General features: G+C 37.1%; 1 protein-coding gene and 1 long non-coding RNA gene across 4 annotated transcripts in view; both read left to right on the top strand.

Moving 5' to 3' along the window:
* The window catches only part of LOC147648094 (uncharacterized), a 349,059-nt gene that overhangs the window by 281,202 nt on the left and 48,308 nt on the right, over positions 1-19,549 (top strand). The window lies entirely within an intron of this gene.
* Positions 1-19,549, top strand: part of LOC111940716 (uncharacterized) — a 57,464-nt gene that overhangs the window by 32,977 nt on the left and 4,938 nt on the right. Inside the window, exons 1-4 of one of the 3 annotated variants that reach the window (XR_015280690.1) lie at positions 10,317-10,487; positions 11,522-11,569; positions 16,529-17,716; positions 18,118-18,364. This is a non-coding gene — a long non-coding RNA (uncharacterized LOC111940716). Of the gene's footprint in view, positions 1-596; positions 682-10,316; positions 10,488-11,521; positions 11,570-13,784; positions 16,139-16,528; positions 17,717-18,117; positions 18,365-19,549 lie in introns of those variants that run through there. The other 2 variants (XR_015280689.1, XR_002869633.2) reach the window with 2 other exon arrangements.

Here is a 19,549-nt window from a genome sequence, read left to right as displayed (position 1 = left end):
CTGACATTACAGTCTGTCTCTGCTGCCATCAAAGTAATGAACCTTCATGTAAAAAAATGTTATTAACATAAGCTAACCTTATTTTTGAGTGGTACAGATACAAAAATTGCTGTAATTAATACTTTCATCTGTGCATGACTTCTGGATATTCAATGTGATTTCACTGCTTTCTGCATCAGATGTGTAAGGAACCCTGTATAATTTTAACTGTTTTATACTCAGGTCATACTAAGCCAAGAAATGACTTTAAATAAAAGCCTAAAATCTCGTCTGTTTGTCTGCCTTACTATCCACATCATAATGGGATACAAAAATGGCCTTGAAGAGAGCAAATCTTTCTCAGTTGTCTTAGTGACAGTCTGTGGTAGGAGTGGCAAATACTAAAATAGTACAGCAAGCTTGCAGTATTTATGCAGTTAGAATACTGGGGGATTACTTTGCTATAATGTGCAAACATAGGATATTTCGGTCTCTTCTCTTACTTCTTGTTTTCAAACTTCCTAAATTAGGCATTTTCTTTCATCTTTGAATCCACAGTTTGTTTAGTTTGCTAGCATCTAAATAAAATTGTGACTAATATGATGATACTTGTTCAGGCACTAGCCTTTGAAGACCAGTGCCTAAGAAAAACCCCTTCAATCTAGTATGCAAGCTACTAAGTCAACTGGGAAAAGTTACCTTCACTGAAGCTCCCATCACAAAAAGAAATCTGATGCTGTTTCCTCACTCATTCACTGATTTACATCTCATCAGCTCCCAGAAATTCTCAGAACCTTCTAACAGCAAGGTAAGATCATACTATGCAACATTGCCTATTATGCTTTATACTTTACATATGCTAATGAAACAAAATAACTCTAGCAAAGAAAAGAATATTTACAACCCTCATGATTAAATAATAACTGTAAATTTGTCATTCAGGATCATGAGCATTTGATTGAAGTCTTACTGGCAAAAATACATTCCTGCATACACAAAAAAGCTTGACCGGATTAAAACTTCTGTCCCTAGTAAAATAATATGGGATGTACTCTAAGCAGACCTAACTGGTATTGATATAGGAGAAGAATATCAGTGTACTACTCCACAATTAGCTGTCCAGTCTCCTTTAAAGGAGCAGCTCAGTCAATAGCTTCAGGAAGTTAAACCTTAAAAGACATTCAGATGGGTTTCAGCATTATTCTTGATTTTAGGAAAAGAATCTATTTTTTTTTTTCATGACACTGTTCCCTTCCTGGATGTCCTTTAGCGTGTTTTCTGAAAAAAACAAAAAAAAACTATTCATACTGAAAATTAAGTCCTGAAAATGTATATGATCTCAGCTAACAAAAATAAAGATCTTTAGCTTGGTGCAGAACTAATATTATTAAAGCTACAATGAAGCTGCTTCTGAGACATGATGGCTCAAAAGATTAATAATATCAGACAGTTTAACACACAGAAATCTTTTCATATGTATTGGCAGTTGTCAAAATTGTTACCATCTGACAACTGCTTCCCATTTGAATATAATGGCATTGGTGGTCTCAGTTCTCAGGAGGCCCTGATCCACTTCACAAAATGTAAATACATTTGACTCTGGATGACTAAAGAGTCAATCCTAACTATTTAAACAGCACAAATATGTGCTCACTCCTAAAAATACCAAATTTAGGCAGGTGTTGTTCATTGCCAGGATGTAGAGTCACCCATTATACTAAGGTTTTGCTGATGTAAAGTCTTCTAATCTCTGTGGCCACTACCCTAAAACTGAAATAGTACCTAAAATGTAGCAGTGAATTTATCATAGAGTAAATATTTATGCCATCTGTAAGGTGGTGATGCTAACATATTAAATATATTCTTCTGACACTCACTTAGACTTTATTCCATTCATATATTTCTGTTTTGTGATCTTCAAACTCATTTTGCAATTACAAGTCGTGAATCTGGCCATCCCAGACATATTATTACCCCGATGCCAGAATACTTGGGATGTTACTAATGGCAGAAATTTTAACTGTACCTCAATCTGTATCTCACTTCCTGATTTGTTTGGTTACCTAGAACTGTCTTGAGTAATCCTGGTGTGTCTGTATTATGTTTATTTTACTTCAGTGAAATTGAAGGAGATCCGTATGTTGAAGCAGCTGGTTCCTGCCCCAGCAACTACATTATTTACAGCTCAGGGCCTTTTCTTCAGACACATTTAGTCTGGTCTCCTAGTATAGCACACCATATAAGTGTAGCAATATTGTCCAAAAAAACATTCAAACCCTCAAATGGCAGTGAAACACTGGAACACATCTGGTGCACACCTGGAATGAGGTTTGCAGCTTCAGGGGTTTCTTTAAGAAATTACTTCAGGCACACCAAAGTTCTGTGAATGGAAACAACTCTCAGTAACTGGAAATGATTGAGAGACTCACTTCAAAATGCACTACTGCTCCAAATAAAATGCTAACTCTGAGGGAACTAACATTGATTTCCTTCATGTTTCTGAAGTGGATACTGATAGATTTAAGTGATACAATAAATAGATTCAGAAAACCAGCAAAACAAAAATATAGCTTCATGCATTCTGAAGTTGTTGCAGAAAAAGTAGTTTTTACCTTCTTTAAGCAGTCAGCTATCAAAAGAGAAATTCCATACATCTGTTCACTATTAGCTTGTGTAGCTGCTTTATCCCCAAACACTTCCTCACAGGGTATACAACCAATCATTAATGATTTACTTTCCTTTTGAACAGAACTTAGAAGTTCTGAAGAGCTCTTTTTCCTATTACTCTAAAATCTCTCACTGTAACAGTGCCCCCAGGGTAAATGTCTATTTTTCCTGTGTTGCTTTTGTTTTCAGTGTGCAAATCTACAGAGGAAGCTGTACCTTCAGCATAGTTTAAAAAAGTCATACACAAACAATGTTTGATTTTTATTTGGCATTGCAGCCAGTTGACGGTTCGATTCTGAAACTGAAACTCTAGAGCTGTAATTCACTGTTAGTAGGTCATACTGTCCAGAAGTGCTTTTTGATGAAAGGTGATGAAGCAAACAAAATATTCTTATTAAAGATACTTCCTGAACTTGATATGATTCAACCTTGTTAAAACTAGTATGATAACAAGAATATAATTTTTTATCCTGATTTATTAATTGCATTTTTAAATTTTAATTTCAAAATAAAGTTGTCTTCCACAGCAGAATACTATAAAAGTCTTATATCCACTGTGTATCATCATCAATAGATATTTTTCAAAAAACAGCATTTCACTGATATCACTGCAATTTCACAGTAGTCTGTTTCTGACCTGAAAATTTAGATAGGTAGCTGTGCTGGGTCATATTTTGCATTACTGTGATTTATCTATTTATAGAAACGATAAGTGAATATATATCTCTTATACCTCTTGGCACATTTGTAGCTGCTGGTTGATGTTTTATTGAAGACGGAAATATAGGTATATAAATTAGAGGAACATAAGAAAAGGAGATAGATACATCTGAATGTGCCTATCCAGATCCTATCCACATCCAGAGTCACAATATATAAGCAGATGTAGTACATCAGCATGAATAGATGAAAAAATAGGACAAACAAGAATTTTCTGTGTAACGTATTTGTTAGGCACCAGAGATGACTAATGATAACATCAGTAGTAGAAGACAGTTCCAGAACTTCATTTGCTTGCCACATCTGGACCTCCAACACAAAAGGGTAACAGGATCTCCACGGGAAAAAGGAGAACTATGTTGTGATCATACCTGCTTTCATACCTAACATTACCTCAGAGAGGCACTTGGAGTTAGTTTGCCTCCTTCCTTGCCCTTCTTGTTTTGCAGATGACCAACATGACCTTCTAAGCCTAGGGCAGAAAAAAAAAAATCCCTCACTTTTTTTAAGGTTTCTCTATATTTGTCAGTATCAAATATTACTTTTCTTTACATTTGCCCTTGCCTCAAAAACAAAAACTTGGTTCTTTCTAAAACTTTTTCCTCTGTTTTTCTGGTTTACTAATACATTTTTTCCAATTTCCTGTTTTATTTATTGTAACTATATTGCTACTGGAAGCATCTGTAATTGACAAATTAATAATTTGAATTATGTAAATACTAAGACAATTTTCACTTCCTTTTACTACACAACTTCATATGCATTTGATTTTTGTTGGACTTAGAGTCATAGAATCACAGAATTGTTAAGGTTGAAGAAATCTTTCCTAATTCCTAATACCCAATCTAAACCTTCTCCAGCATAATTTGACACTAATTTCTCTTGTCTTTTTGCTAATTGCCTGGGAGAACAGCCCAACCCCCAGCTCACAAGAGCCTCCTTCCAGGTAGATGTAGAAAGCAATAAGGCCCCGAGCCTCCTTTTCTCCAGGCTGAACATCCCCAGCTCCCTCAGCTGCTCTGCATTTGACTTGTGATCCAGAACCTTCTCCAGCTCTGTTCCCTTCTCTGCACATGCTCCAGCCCCTCAATGTCCTTCCTGAATTGAATTGAATTGCCAGAACCTGACACAGGATTTAAGGTGTGGCTTTATCAGTGCCCAGCACAGGGGGACGCTCACTGCCCTGCTCCTGCCGCCCCACTATTGCTCACACATGGCCAGCATGCCCCAGGCCTTCTTGGCCACCTGGGCACAGCTGGCTCAGTTCAGCTGGCACTGACCAGCACCCCCAGGTGCTTTTCCTGCAGGCAGCTTTTCAGCCACTCTGCCCCAGCCTGTAGCACTGCAGGGGTTGTTGTAAAGGACAAGTCCTGGCACTTGGCCTTGTTGAACCTCATGCTTTTGGCCTTGGACCACACAGCTAATTTGTCCACATTCGTCTGCAGAGCCTTCCTATCCTCCAGCAGATCAACACACCCAGCCACCTTGGTGTGATTTGCAAACTTCCTGCATGTTCACTCAATTCCCTTGTGCAGAGAATGCATATTGAACAGGATTGGCCACTCAGCCATTGAGGAACACTGAGCCCTGGGAAACACCACTGGAGGCCAGCCAACAGCTGAGTGTAACTACAGTCCCCATCACTCTCTGGGCCTGGCCATCCTGCCAGTTCTTTACCTGCAAAGTGTACATCTGTCCACACCATGAGCAGCCCGTTCTCCAGCAGAATAATAGAGGAAATGGTGTCAAAGACTTCACGAAAGTTCACAGTCAAAACAACATCCACACCCTTTCTCTCATCCACTAAGCAGGTTATTGTGTTACTGCTTGGTTGGTCAAGCAAGACCTGCCCTTCCTAAACTCAGGCTGGGCCTGATCCTCCTGGTTGTCCTGTACCTGTTGCATGATGGGACCTGAGATGATCTGCTCCATGAAGTTCCTTGGCACTGAGGTCAGTCTGACAGGCTTCAAATTCCCCAGATCATCGTTCCAAGTCATTCTTACAGATGGGAGTAACATTTGCAAACTTCCAGTTACCTGGGACCTCCCTGGTCACATTTACCACTGGTGAATGAGTGAAAGTGTTTAATTTTTATTTAAGTAGTGCTGGCTTTTTCAAATAACGATAAGCACCATCACAATCTCCAAGAAAGACCACAGTCCTGTAAGTCTGCATATTTATGTAAGCATCCTTTCCATTTAAGTTAGCATACTTAAACTGTTTGATTTAAAACACACTAGTGTTCTTAAGACCAAAGTTAGTTTTCTACTCTCTGTTTCTCTGCCTCTTTCCTATAGCCTAACAACTAATTCTGAATAGGGGAACAGTGCAAAGCTTGGAATGCCTTCACTTCCAGATGTATAGACCTCTAGCAGAGGCTTTGTGAAGACCTGATTGGACACCAAAAAAGACTAAGCACCTCTGTCTTGCATTGACAAATAAAGAATCTCCATTGACACAGACATGGGATGGTAGGCAATGCATCCTGCTCTTCCTCTTTGTTATAAGCTGGTTTAACACAGAAGACACAAAGAAACTAAGCCTCCATGAATAAAGTGGCTTGGACCAAGAAAAGTTTGAAATATACCCAACAAACATAATTAAAACCAAATGAGATTAGATGTTGCTGAAAAAAAAAAAAAAAAAGATATTTTTTATTTAATAGTAAAAGATGCAAAGAGAAAGAGAGAGAAAGAGAATGACAATGAAAACAAGAAAGAGAAAGAAAAAGAGAAAAAGTATAGAAAGAAAGGAAAAATAAAAAGAAATACAGAAAGATAAAAAGAAAAAGAAAAAAATGAAAGAGAGGTGTGCATGAGAGGTGTGGGCACAGGGAGAGAGTGACAGGTGTTAGGTAGAAACATATCACCTTTCTGGGGATCCCAAAGACATCTCGCTCTTCCCCTCCATCTGCCCCTCTTGGCGGTGAGGGTGCCCTGCAGCCCACTGCACTGAAAATCCCGCGGATTAATACACATTTGGGATAGTGCACCAGGGACCTCCTCTGGGATGGGCAAGTTTGGCACTGTCCCTTGCAACCCTGTGAATCTGTTACATCATTTGCAGTGCTCTGGTGCTGGCTCTGGGGACCCCTTAGCAGGGGCTGGCCTTTGATGGGCCGTGACACCCCCACCACTGTCCTTCACATGGATGCAGCTTTTCCCAGGGGGAAGGGACCTCACAGCTGAGCTGGCCTGCACAGCAGAGCGTGGGTGTGAACTGTCTGGGACCAGAGGCTTTTTCACCACACACCCAAAAACTCTCCTTCCCCCGCCACCCTCTGGTGTGAGGGTCTGTTGGAGCCTGGCAGGTGATAGCCCTGGGGCTGTGGTCTCCACCCCAAAGGTGCCAAGCTTGATCCCTCTGGGAAAGTATTCTTCTCCCCCAGTCCAGACCTGAGTCATTATATCTTATCTCCATCAGCGAGCAGTTCAGGGCCTCAGTCAGAGGGCCTGTTTATGGTGTGGAGCTTTGCTCTGCAGCTTTTGCAATACAGTTTTGCTATAATAGGCAAAAATTCTTCATGAAGATATTTAAGTCATAAATGAGAAACTTCAGTCTTTGACACTCTTTACTGGATCTTTACTTGCTTTGTTTCTGGTTTATCGCAGCTGCACGATACTCCTTCAAAGTACACTCACACTCCTTGCTGCAAACTTGAGTCCACACCAAACAGCAGTGAAGTGACAGGTCCTTCATAGCATGAAAGAGGACAAAAATACATGAGGATATTAGATAAAACTCAGGTTTGTTTTTTTTTTAACAAAACTGAAAAAAAACTATGATATAAATCTATGACCAGCAAAGGAAGTGGTATGCAATTGTGTCAATCATTTTGTTCATTTTCTGTTATGTGCAGTAGTCTCTGGTTATGTACTGTTTTTTGTAACATGGTATTCTCAGAGAAATTAATTATGTCGTGATTTTCATGTGCAGAACCTAAATGCATTGGCTTGCCTCTTTAACTAAGTTAACTAATTTGTTTAACTAATACTGCAGATGAACTTTCATTCAGAAACTCTTTGCAAGTAGATCTTGCAAACTGAACTCAAGAACAGGAACAGTAAACTCTAAATTGCTTTTCTCAATGAAATACAATAAGGAGGATTTTTTTATTCTATTCTGCAAAAATAAAAGAAATAAAAATCTTTGCAAGCAAACTGTAAATGCCACTGTAAAAATGTGTGTTTAAGTACCAGTCTGACAGATCTCTTTGCACTGTAAGTATTTGTCATTCCAAATATCCTTAAGAGCCTCAAAACAATAGGGAAGATTAATTTATTGATCTACAGATAAAAAATTAATGGTGTTTTCCAAGCAATGTTTTTTCAAATACTGAAATATGTTGTATGAAATCGTGTTGGACGTCAGAAAGAAATTTTCTTAGTTGTTTCCATTTTTGTCACTCTGCAAAATTTTATAAAACTGTCCAAAACAAACAAAACACTAAGAAAACAAGATTCATTAACCTAAATTATTAGCATTATACATAGGTCTAGTATTGTTGAACTGGTTCTTTTTGTGCTCTGGCGGACATTTACAGGTAATCAACATTCCTGTGGAAAGCTTGAGTAAAAAATGCCTTAGAAATTAAAGCCAGATATACAAGATACTGTGTTGGTAGGGACCTCATTTCAGAGAGCAGTTCTCTGTACATTGAACTGTAAAGATAAAAGGTGTTTCCTGACTGTTTGCCATTGTAATTACACTATCAGATATTGTTAGAGAACACCATAACTAATTGTCCAAAATTTAATGCATACTAGGCAGCAAATTAATTAGTTATCTAGTGTTTCAATCACAAGGGAAACAGTGTTCTTCAGGCTATGTTTCTGACATGCTGACCTCGTGATTGTAATATCACTTTGGGCCATGTTGCTGCATGTATCAGGACAGGCACACATTTGATAAATCACCTTGATATCTTCCTTCTTCGATTAAAAAATAAACCATTCTTAAGGGGGCAAATCTGGGGACAGATATAACTTCACTAGCCCTGTTTTGAGTTTCCCAACATCAAATTTGTGAAAACTACAGATTCTACTCTCCTAAAAAAATCAGCTGCAATTTGTTGTAGCACGTAGAATTCATGTATGCACACATGAAAGGCAAACATAAAAGTTATTTAAATCTTGTCCTGACAAATTAATTCAGTGACAGCGTCTGATATTTCACTGAATGGTATTTACAAATGCTTATAATTACAGTTTTAATAACAGGAAGATAAAATGTTACTTTACCTTGTTTGTAGCCCAGTTTTTCCACAGTTCCACTTTTTCAGTCCAGCTTGTCTCATGCTAAGTCAGTATGAGAAAAATAGCTCAGAAAGGAGAAAATGGAAAGAACGCATAACAAGGTGTTGTTTTATTTTTGGTTTTTTTTGTACTACCAATGTTTTGGAAGTTTGAAGGTTTTATTTTGATATGGAATTTTTAATGAGAAGTATGTAAATCCACCTTCTCTTGTTACTACTTTAATCTTTAGTTCTGATTACCTTCAAGAAACAGTCATGTCTCAACTAAGATGACTCCAGATTGTACATAGCACCAGAGGGTGAACACTAACCTGGATAAAATTCCCTTTAATTCTAGTATGTCTATTATTAAAAACCTGAAAGAAGCAGTATGCATAAGAACCCAGCAACTCAATGAACTTTTGCAAATAGGTAACATTTTGACTGTATTCTGCATGAAAATATTGAACTTCAATAGATGAAAGGAATTGACTTTTCCAAGTGTAATATGCAAGTACCAGATTTTTTTTAATCTAAATAATTGCCAGATATATGCAATTCTAATGATAATTGTCTTTATTAGAACATGACTGCAACTTTCCATGTGCCCTAGACTTTTCCTCATGAAAAATGAATTGCAGTGAAATTAATAGCTTCAATTATTCCCATTATTCCCGCTAAATTTAAAATTTGTTGAAATACACTGACAGGTATTTAATACACTTTAATGTTATTTAATACACTTTGTTTTATCAAAGCACTGGAAGGCCATTTTAAAGTGACCACTCCTGAAGCTTGGAAGAATTGATTTCTCAGGAATAACTGATTTTTTTGCAGGAGCACACTGTACTCTGTCCTGGCCTGTCTGGGATGTTGGATGTTAAATACCTATAATCCTATTATGAAATACCTATAATCCTAATATGAAGCAGGTAAAGTTACCGGCAAAAGGACAAATATTTTGTCTCTAGAGTAGTCACACAGATTCCTCTGGCTTAATTTATTTCTTTCTAAGATACGTATTGGCCACTCTTGCTCCAAACTTTTACTCCCTCTCTATAGGAGGAGCCACCCCTGGTAGTTCAGTCTGGGGTTAAATTTTCTCCTACCAGCTGTATAGGTTGTAAGGTTAAGCAGGTATATCACAAGACCTTCAGCAACTGATAAAGATCATGCTGCTTGTGAGCCATTTTCTCCTGGTAAAGCAATGTAGAGGCGATTTTCAAAACAAGGTTACATAAATAATGATGGACTCATTTTCACAGATATATATGCAGAATCACTGGACTGCTGGCACACACATATATATATATTTACAGAGGCATGCTGATTAATATTAATTCAGAAAAACAGGTTTTATATAATTTCTTGGTGTCAGTGTTGGTATTTTAGGGTGAATATACTCAACTGTTGACACTGGTTTATATAAGAAATGGTGTTTGAAATTTTATCTGTTCCCCTTACATATTGAGAAGACAAGAAAAAAATTTTGTGAGCACAGATTAAGGAGAATAAAATTCATTCTTAATATGCTGCCAGCAATTTGCATAGTCAGTGTTCTTCCATATCATGATCATCCTGATCATAAAGAAAAAACAATCCAAGAACATGCCACCCCTAAATAAGAATTTCCAAATATAAAAACATACGGCTCTAGGCTGACCTTTAAGATCAAACTACTTTGCCACTCACATTAAGTCTCTTTTTTATTTTCAGTTTTAATGGATTGAATCTCAAACCACTGATGAGTCAACATTTTGCCCCTCAAGATCTGCCATTCTGAGATAGAGAGCAGGCTGTATGGTACAATCAGTTTGAAAAGACTTCATTTTGAAAACTTTCTGCTTTTCATTCAACACAAGAGTTTTGGGATTAATTTCATTGCACGTAAGAGTCAAATTTGGAGACATTCATAAGCAACTTACTAAAAACCCAATAAATTAAATATTCTGATATGTTTTTAACTCAAAAAGACAAACAAAACCACCAGCATTCAGATACAGCAAGATAATCCTAATTAAATACTGAAATTACAGAATGTACATATTTTTTTCCTTACCCACACTTTCACCCTTCCACATTGACTATTCTTTTTTGTTTCTCTCTTTAGCACTATTTCATGCATATGATACATAAAGTATGTAATTTGATGTTGAGTAACTAGTAAGTTAGTGATTTTTGAACACAACAATGAAACTTCTAACAGGAATACTATTTTCAGAAGGATTTGTAATGATACTAAAGTCCTAAACATCAAATACTTTTAGAAAAGTGTTTCATTAACCAAACACAAATACCTGGACTGCCATTTTCAAGCAACATGAAGGAAAAACTTTCTGGAAGTCTACTAACTATTTCAACAGATCCTAGAAAACAGAGGGGATATGGGTGTGGCTGGAATCAACTTCCAAAGACCTTGATTTTTTTTTCTGATGGTTTTCAGCTTCAGTATTTCCTTGGGTCTGTGTACAGCACAGTGGTCCAGTACCAAGTCAGAGCTGACACAGTGGTCACTGCCGGTGACCAGTGCTAGACCAAGCCTTGGGGACAGTTTTGTTTCAACATGACAGCATTTCATCTAAAGGTATCTCTCCTGGCTCTGGCATGCAGTGTCAGCTCTGTGTGGCTTCTCTTTTGTAATCAACTCAGTCAGTACCAGGCCACCTGCTATACTGGAGAATGCTATACAATGATCATTAGCTGTGATAAATAGTGAATAATTCTTCTGCATCAAAATTCATGCTGGCTGTTTTTGAAGATAAGGCTCTGTTTAGATTCTGAGATGATGTTTGGAATCAGAAGCAATTTATTCTGTGACTTTGACACATTTCTGTCATTTCTGTGCTATTGGCTGTCCTGCGTTGGAATGCTCACACAAAAAATAATCTAGTTGGATAACCTCATGTTTTATTCTGTTCTAGACCAATCAGAGTGCATTCATGCTAATATTAACCTCATCAAATTACAAGGTAAGCAATTTTCCTTCTACTCCTGACATTACAAAAGCCAGCCTTCCTGCATTTGCAAAAAGCTCTATGACATACTGACACTTTATATATGCAACAGAAAGACAGCTCGACCATGACTTCTAGTCTGTCCTTCACATTAAAAGGGTGAATGAACAGTTCTGTCTTTGCTCAGCCAACACAGTAATTTCATTTCTCTGGTAACAGTTATACTTCTATGTCTCCAGTTCCCTTGGATGGCAGCACAAGCGCAAATGACATAGGAGAGCAACAATAAACTTCTAATGAGAACATCAGCTCATTCCAAACAGGAATGATTTACCCTCCACACCAGTGCAATACACATTTGTCCTTCATTTTGGAGAAAAGAAGAGGGATGGGAAGAAAGAAGTTAGGATCACAGCATCAACATGAATATTTGCCACTGAAGAAACTAATCTAACCGCTTATCACATATACATGTCCCTGTCAAGCACTCACCTTTATAAGGTCTCTGCTAAAGAAGGATAAATAAACTGTTCTAATTAGTAGTACGATTTTGTTTCTAGTAGACCTTGTGGTGAGCTCAATGTTTTCTAAGTACATGCAAAAGCAAAAAAAAAAAAAAAAAAAAAAAAAAATCTCAAATTTTATATATTTGCTTTCATTTTCAGGTGTTTAAGAAATTTTAAATAAGCCTTTTATTGCAGGCAGATTCAACATTGAATATCAAAGTTCTTCAGCCTTCATGATGTGTTAAAGTGTGTTGCCAAAAAGAGCATGGTACTCAGAATCACTTCTTGATTTTCAAAATCCATTTCATCATTACACCACAGAATAAATACACCAAAGGACTAAAGCAATCTGACATAAAATTTGAAAAGCAAAACAAATGAGCTGGACAAAGAGTAACAACAGTTGCTTTGCTAATGCTAAATTTTAATACAGATCTTACATTAGTAGTCATATTCAAAATAGTTTACCTATACAAGTGCTGCAGTATGTAATTCCCTAAATAGATTTATCTCCATGTAGGCAAAATCTAGGAAAAGCTCTAAAACTCTTAAATTCTACCCTGAGTAATATTAACAATATTTAAATAAATATTTGTATTAATTTGAATATTTAAATAAATATTTATATAATTAAATATTTCAATAAATATTTAAAACCTGAACTGACAATTTTGGCATAGAATGTGTCAACTTAATTATATTTTTCTTTTACTGTTTTTCATGCATTATGAATATCTGGACAATAATAATAATATTGGCTACCAAATAATCACGTAAGCAACTTTTCCACTAGCTGTTTTTAAAGAAATTTATCAGTTCTTTGTTATTTTTTTTTGCTCTCTGTCAAAGTCAAAAGGATACGAGCCACGCATTTTTAAAAGAAGTGTTCCTTGGTTTATTGCCTATAAAGACTGAAGGAGAAAAAAAGCCACAGGCAGGGTCATTAGAAAAATGAAATAGCCCAGGACTGCTGCTGCTGCTACTGCTATGCAAACTGAATTTCTAACTAGAAGTTTTCATCTTGAATATTAGGAAAAATGATGGGCACTTTGAGCATACGCCTTTTTATAGAGCAAGTATGTATCTATAAACCTTAATGCAAACAATGAATAAAAACTGGTTCTTCATGAACAGTGGAAATTTAAAAGAGAAAAAATAAGCAAAAACCCAGAAAGGCCCTCTGAAAGCTTTCTACCTTCCAGCAACATTTTTCTTTTCTGCTTAGAATTCAAGTCTTTTCCCTTTTATACGGCTAGAAGTTCATAAATTATGTTTTCTCCTTGTTAAAAAAAAAAAAATATATATATATATATAGACGAAGAAAATCTTTCCCATACATTTTCACTAGGCTCAGTTTGACTTACATTTCTCAACATCTTCAGTACTTCAAAATCACAATGAAATTCAAGCAAGTGTAAAATCTTGCAGAACTCTTGATTTTAGGCATAAGAAATGTCTAAAAATCCCATATTTTATTGTGATTTTCATTAGGAATCTAGTGTTTTTTATTTGGGAAATGTTGGCTCATGCCAAGTACTTTAACGTAGGGCAACAGTTATAGGTTATATATATATATGTGCTAAACATCTGTTTGTACACTTTCACAAAATGATTTCATGTTACATTTCTATTAGAATCAGTTCTTCTGCTGAGGAGATTGTTACCTCTTGTGGTCCTGTTCTGTGAGGGGTTTTTACCTTTTTCTTATTTTCTTTTGCCTTCAGGTAAATATAACAAGGATGTATTGGATGCTGAAGTCCACTCCCCCTTTCCCATACTTACAAATACAGGAGCACAGAGCTGCAACATTGTGCAATAAATACTTTGTTGGTAAAATGTACATTAGAGACCAAAAACATAGCAACCAGGAAAATGTACTTTTTCAGGCGTTTATGTGTCTCTAGCTCTTAAACCATTAGATACTGAGTGTGTCATACAGATGGCACATTCAGTCCCTGTGGAGTGATGTTGCTGTCAGAAACACTGTACCAGATGTACAACTAAGGAACACCAGCACTCATGGCTGGAATGAAAATTCTGGGAGGCAGAGAGAAGTAGGAACACACACAAATGTATCAAACTTAATGGTTATTGTGACAGTCCTTCCATAATTATGGTAAACAAATTTAATGAAAATGAGTCTCTGCCATCTAAAATCATAAAAATAAATTTATCAAATGTATGAAAGTCTATGCAGAAAGCAAAGATGGCTTACCAGTTTTGTTTTTTTTTTCTGTGCCAATCAATCTGCTCTTTGCTTAATTAAGCATTGGGCAACAGAAGCTTAATGCTACTATCTTTGGAAAATTTAAGATTTAGATGATTTTCTTAAATTTCCAACAACATGTCTATAAATATAATTTCAGCTCAGCATAACAGAATCCAAATCATGTTTTCCCCTATTAGAACTGATTAGTTTTCCATCAGAATAATTTATATTTCTTGCTAAAAAGCTTGGTAGCCATCAGTATATGAGAATTCTGTTAAACACCAGTAAAATAAGTTTGTTGTGCGGCTTTCACAGAGAATTTTACAAACCTGGTATTATCTACCCATTTTCAACACTATTTATCTGCATGGACTACTCCAGAGTTTATTTATTTCCAGAGTTTATGTATGTATTTTCTTCTTCCTGACTTTAATAATACTGAGAATAATATTAGAATATTAATTCACAAATTTCTTCAATTGATATGTTTAAATAGATTAAATTCTGTTCCAAAACAATACTCCTCTTTGCAGATCTTCTATCTTTTCTCCTTTTTTTCTTCTCTTTTTTTCTGTCTTCCAAGTTACACTTGGTGGAATCTCAACTCTAAAAGGGGTTTAGTACTGAAGTTACTGCACTGAGTCACATTTGTGACTTCTCTGACATGAATCCTTGGTGTGCCAATTCTCCTGGGGGATTTTCCTGTAACTTGAAGGCCACAGACTATATCAAATCAAGATAGAAAGAGGATGACATTGGCAAAATAAATCATAAATGAATTACACAAGGACAAGAAAGTATGGGAAATAATATGTTAATATTAGCACTGTAAACAACATTGAGTTTATTTTCTTTTGGGAGTATTATTTCAGCATTTCTACACATTTTGTTATAGTATGGGAATACAATTCATTGGACTGTGGAAATCCTTGACCAAACTATGAAGTGTAATTAACAGAACATTTTTGTAAGGTAAGAGTGGGCTTTCTCCAACCTGTAAAACCTGGTTCAAGAGGCAGCAACCTAATAATGAGAGTCAGCATTAGTTTCAAATGTAAAAAGTCTAAACTAAAAGTGTTATAAATAAATCAATTAAATTTTATCAATAATTTTTATTGATAAATTTGCAAAAATAGTTTTGGGGACAGCCACAATTAAAGGCAAACGCCGAGCCCGGGATCGGCACTGGGTGAACCCTGAACCAGTCTCTGCCGCACTGATTCCCCGAGGTTCACAAACTGTCTATTGGGGTGCCGAGTTTTATACAGTTTCTTCACCCTGACGGCATGCAGTCTCAGTTTTTTTCTCTGTGATGTGTTGTTACATATTCAGAATTTAGATGTTGAACTGCTGAAGAGGCTTCTGGGAAGGAGATTAGGTCTGAGTGGATTTTTGGGAAGCAGTCCTTGAGATGTAGAATTTTTCTGAGGTTTTCCCAGAAGGGGATGGAGTCTGAATGTTTTTTTTCTTTTGGGAGACCAACATTAAGGTGCATGGTCAACCAGTCAGCCAAATTGGTATCACATGCTGATCACTGAAATATTAGTGGCACATCTCCTCTGAGTGGATTTTTCTCTCTCCTGGCGCCCCCTTTGTCCTTTTGCAAACAGTGCTGAGCTCTCTGTCCTTGTGGCAATCCTTCAGTTGCTCAAGTTTTATGCACTGCGCTCGAGTTAGCTTTGTGTACTATACATGCAAATTATATAAAAAATACACATATTACAAAAAGTCACACTTATGGAATAGAACGACATCCCAATCAGCTTCCTTTCCACTGTATAATCTGTATGGATACTCTGTTGTAGAAAAATATCCTGATTCATTGAAAACTTGTTAGCATTAAAACAATAAATCTCCGTGCTTTAAAAATATTCCTCAGAAACACTTTTAATTATGAACAAGCTGTTCTTAAGTGAGCTGGAACAAAACAATTTTTGAAATTATTTTTCTATTGTAAACTCCTGCTTTATGCCCCTGGTTTGGCTTTTAAAAGCATGAACTTCTTTTTTCCCATTTTCTTCCCCATTTCTTTTTTCCCTTTTACAACTGACTCCAAATCATCTTGTAGAATAAGCCAGTTGTCCAGTCCAAGATAATAAAGTTTCACTCTAATATTCTGAGAGCAGGCAACATATTAGTATCAAGGAATACTTTTATGATTGTTCTTCTTGAACTTCGAGAATAGAAATATTTTTTCCAGGGTACCATTAATTTTTATTGTCAGGGTTTAAGATTCTTCCTTTTGTTTCTTCCTCTTAGGGAATTCTCTCCCATATGTCCTGAGGAGAAAATAACGACCCGGTGCTTAAGAGACAAAATAAGTTGCCACACTCGGGGAAGGAAAGCACTTGGCTGCACTCATCTGAGGGTTTCTCGTGGAGGGGCAGAGAAATTGATTGAAGAAATTGCAAGAATTGGGCTGGGAAATACGGTGCTGGGGCAGCTTCTTGCTCTCTTGTGCTGTCAACATTCGGAGGGGGAGGTGGCTGCAGTGCCTGTGGAGAGATTCCTCACCCTTGCAGGATTCCTTCTCCTGCTGCCTTTCTTCTACTGTTAGTGGAGCTCTGCTCCTGAGAGGGCCTTTGCACCGTCTTTAACACCTTTCCTACCAAACAAAAGACTCTTTACATCCTGCTCGGGTGCCTCAGGGGAAGCCTTTCCGCTGAAGGGAAATCAGCCCTTCCCCCCTTCCAGGGAGCCTCTCCCTGCATTAGAAGGCGGGCTGCTGCTGCTGGTCCACCCTGCGCCCGTGCCGCTGCTCAGGGGCTGTTTGCCACACTGCAGCCCTTCAGCCCCTGCCTGCCAGTCCCGGTTCCAGCTACAGCTCGGGAGTTCCTGATACATCCCATCTGCCACTCCGGGACTATTCCCCTCCCTGCCGTTCCAGCCTGCTGCTTCCAAGAGTCCTGCTGGGGCACCAAGACTGCCCAGCCCTGGGGTTTGTGAAGCAAAGCCCTTTTTCCATCCCTTCCGCTCTCGGCCAGGCCGCCATTACTGTGAGCTCCCCGGGCCCGCGCCACAGCGCCCCCTGCCGGCGCGGCGGAATCACCACACCCGTGCTGCCCGCCGGGAGCCAGCAGCGCCCCTGCCGGCCGTGCCCGGAACTGCACTGAGGGAAGCTCTCGGGGAGCGGGCAGAGACTTCATTGGGTTTTCTGCTTTTTTGTCCATTGCTGCTGTTGTTGTTCCTTTGCCTTGCTATACACATACATACTAGTACAGAACTGTTACTCCTTTTCCCATGTCTTTGCCTGAAAGCCCCTGAATTCCAAAGTTACAATAATTCAGAGGGAGGGGGGTCATATTCTCCATTCCAGTGGAAGTTCCCACCTTCCTTGGCAGGCACCTGTCTTTCAAACCAGGACATTTGCCTCCTTATTGTTTATATTTGGACTTGGAGTTGTAAATGACTGCATTTCTTCATACCTGCACCAGCAGCTGAACTGAGGTAACGTGCAATTAGTTAAAAAAAATAAAAAAAATAAAAAAAATAAAAAATTGACTTTTTAAATTTCAGACAGAATTTAAGAGAAAGTAAATATTGGTTCCATCTTTGTGAGAACATATTTTTAATATCTATTTAATATGGGAGTTTTCATCTCTAAATCCCCCTAAAAATATTTCTATTTGTTCAACAAAACAGTTCTATTTCAGGGGCTCTGGAGATTTTGGAATTTATAAACAATAACACTAAAATCAAATAAAGTTTATTAGTTGACTTACATGCAAATGTGACTCAGAGACTTGAAAGAATTACATCTCTAGTAGTCAACATCATGGGTAAGAGTTTCCCAACCAGAATTCTAATCTACCATTTTTTTCTACTTTTCCACCAGCTTTTTACTACAGAACATCGAAAGTCACAATTCAGCTATTTTCCTAATTCTTGTAAGAAAAAGAGTTTGAGAAAGAGATGGCTTCAAAGGAAAGAAGGTGTAGCCTGCAAATACTGAGATGTACTTGACATTATACTGTGTGTCCTTCCCTCTTACGCTTCATTTTGGTCTTACTGTCAAAAACTCACTTCAGGCCTTCAGAGTTTTGTCAGCACTTACTCACTGCTGACTTTCCTTTCTTAGAACAAAATTCAGCTAAGGTAAGAAAACTGAAACCCTGCCCCAAAACCCCCATATATTTATTCCATTTATAATACGTCTTTTAAGGGCAGAGGGGACTGTTGTTGGGCTAATTTACTTTAATTCATAAATAGTTATTTTACCTACAGAACAAAAAAACTAACAAAGCATCAATTGTCCTTAAAGGAAGAAAAATAATTTTCTTCTTTCTTATGGTGCTGTATTTAAGTAGAAACATCTATAGGAAATTATATATCTTAACAAAGATGTTGAATATGGATACTAGAGATTCAACAAAATTTAATTGTTTGACATTTAACAATTGTCTCCCTGAAAATAAGACATATCTGCAAGCTACAGCTGAACAAATCTTCTTAATTGAATCTTTTAATTAGCAAAACAGTACTCAGTTCCTATAATCTAGTATAACTAATATTTTACCAGCTAATCAAGCTGAGTTGTTTAAACTGGAGAACAACTGCAGAATCCAATAGTCTTTCTTTGCACATGGATTTCTGTGCAGATTCTTCATTTCTGCACTTTTGTTTCAAATTGGATGTGTATGTGCTTGGGGAGCAAAAAATTTAAATTTTAGCATAGATCTTAAATGATCTGTGCAAATAATGATCACTTATCATAACAGACACTCCAAATGAACAAAAGACTCCTTGTTAGAGCATTTGTACTACAGACGGTACGCATTTCCTTTGGTTTGGAAAGAGTTCTGATCAGCGTGATTACTGCATTTTCCCATTAATTTCAAGGACTTTGAGAGCATTTAAAAATGCCATAGATAAAAGGATACTGCATTAGAAATATTGCCAGCTGTAAACAAAATGTATATTATAGTACATAATACTGTAACTCTGAGTATTAAAATCATAGAAGAGTGGCTGACATGTAACACATGTGCCCAATAAAAAATTTGCATAATTTATGAAAACTTAATCTTATGATGAAAATATAATGAGTCTTTGAGGATGTAATTGTTTTTGTTTCACTCATGCAGTTCAAATCCCACTCTTCATATTGACCCTTACCATCCATTTAGGAATACAGAAGCAAACAACAGTTTTTCTGACAATAAAAGTATCAGCCAGACTAAAAAGGACATTTGTGAATATGTTTGACATCTTAATCCTACAGATCATAGGCCCACTTTAAAAATATATTAAAAACTGAATCTACAGTAGTTAAGAAACTAC

This window comes from Cyanistes caeruleus, chromosome Z (genome assembly GCF_971803275.1).
Source record: "Cyanistes caeruleus chromosome Z, bCyaCae1.hap1.1, whole genome shotgun sequence".
In the NCBI taxonomy this organism is placed as follows: Eukaryota; Metazoa; Chordata; class Aves; order Passeriformes; family Paridae; genus Cyanistes; species Cyanistes caeruleus.
This window is presented reverse-complemented; position numbering and strand designations above follow the sequence as displayed.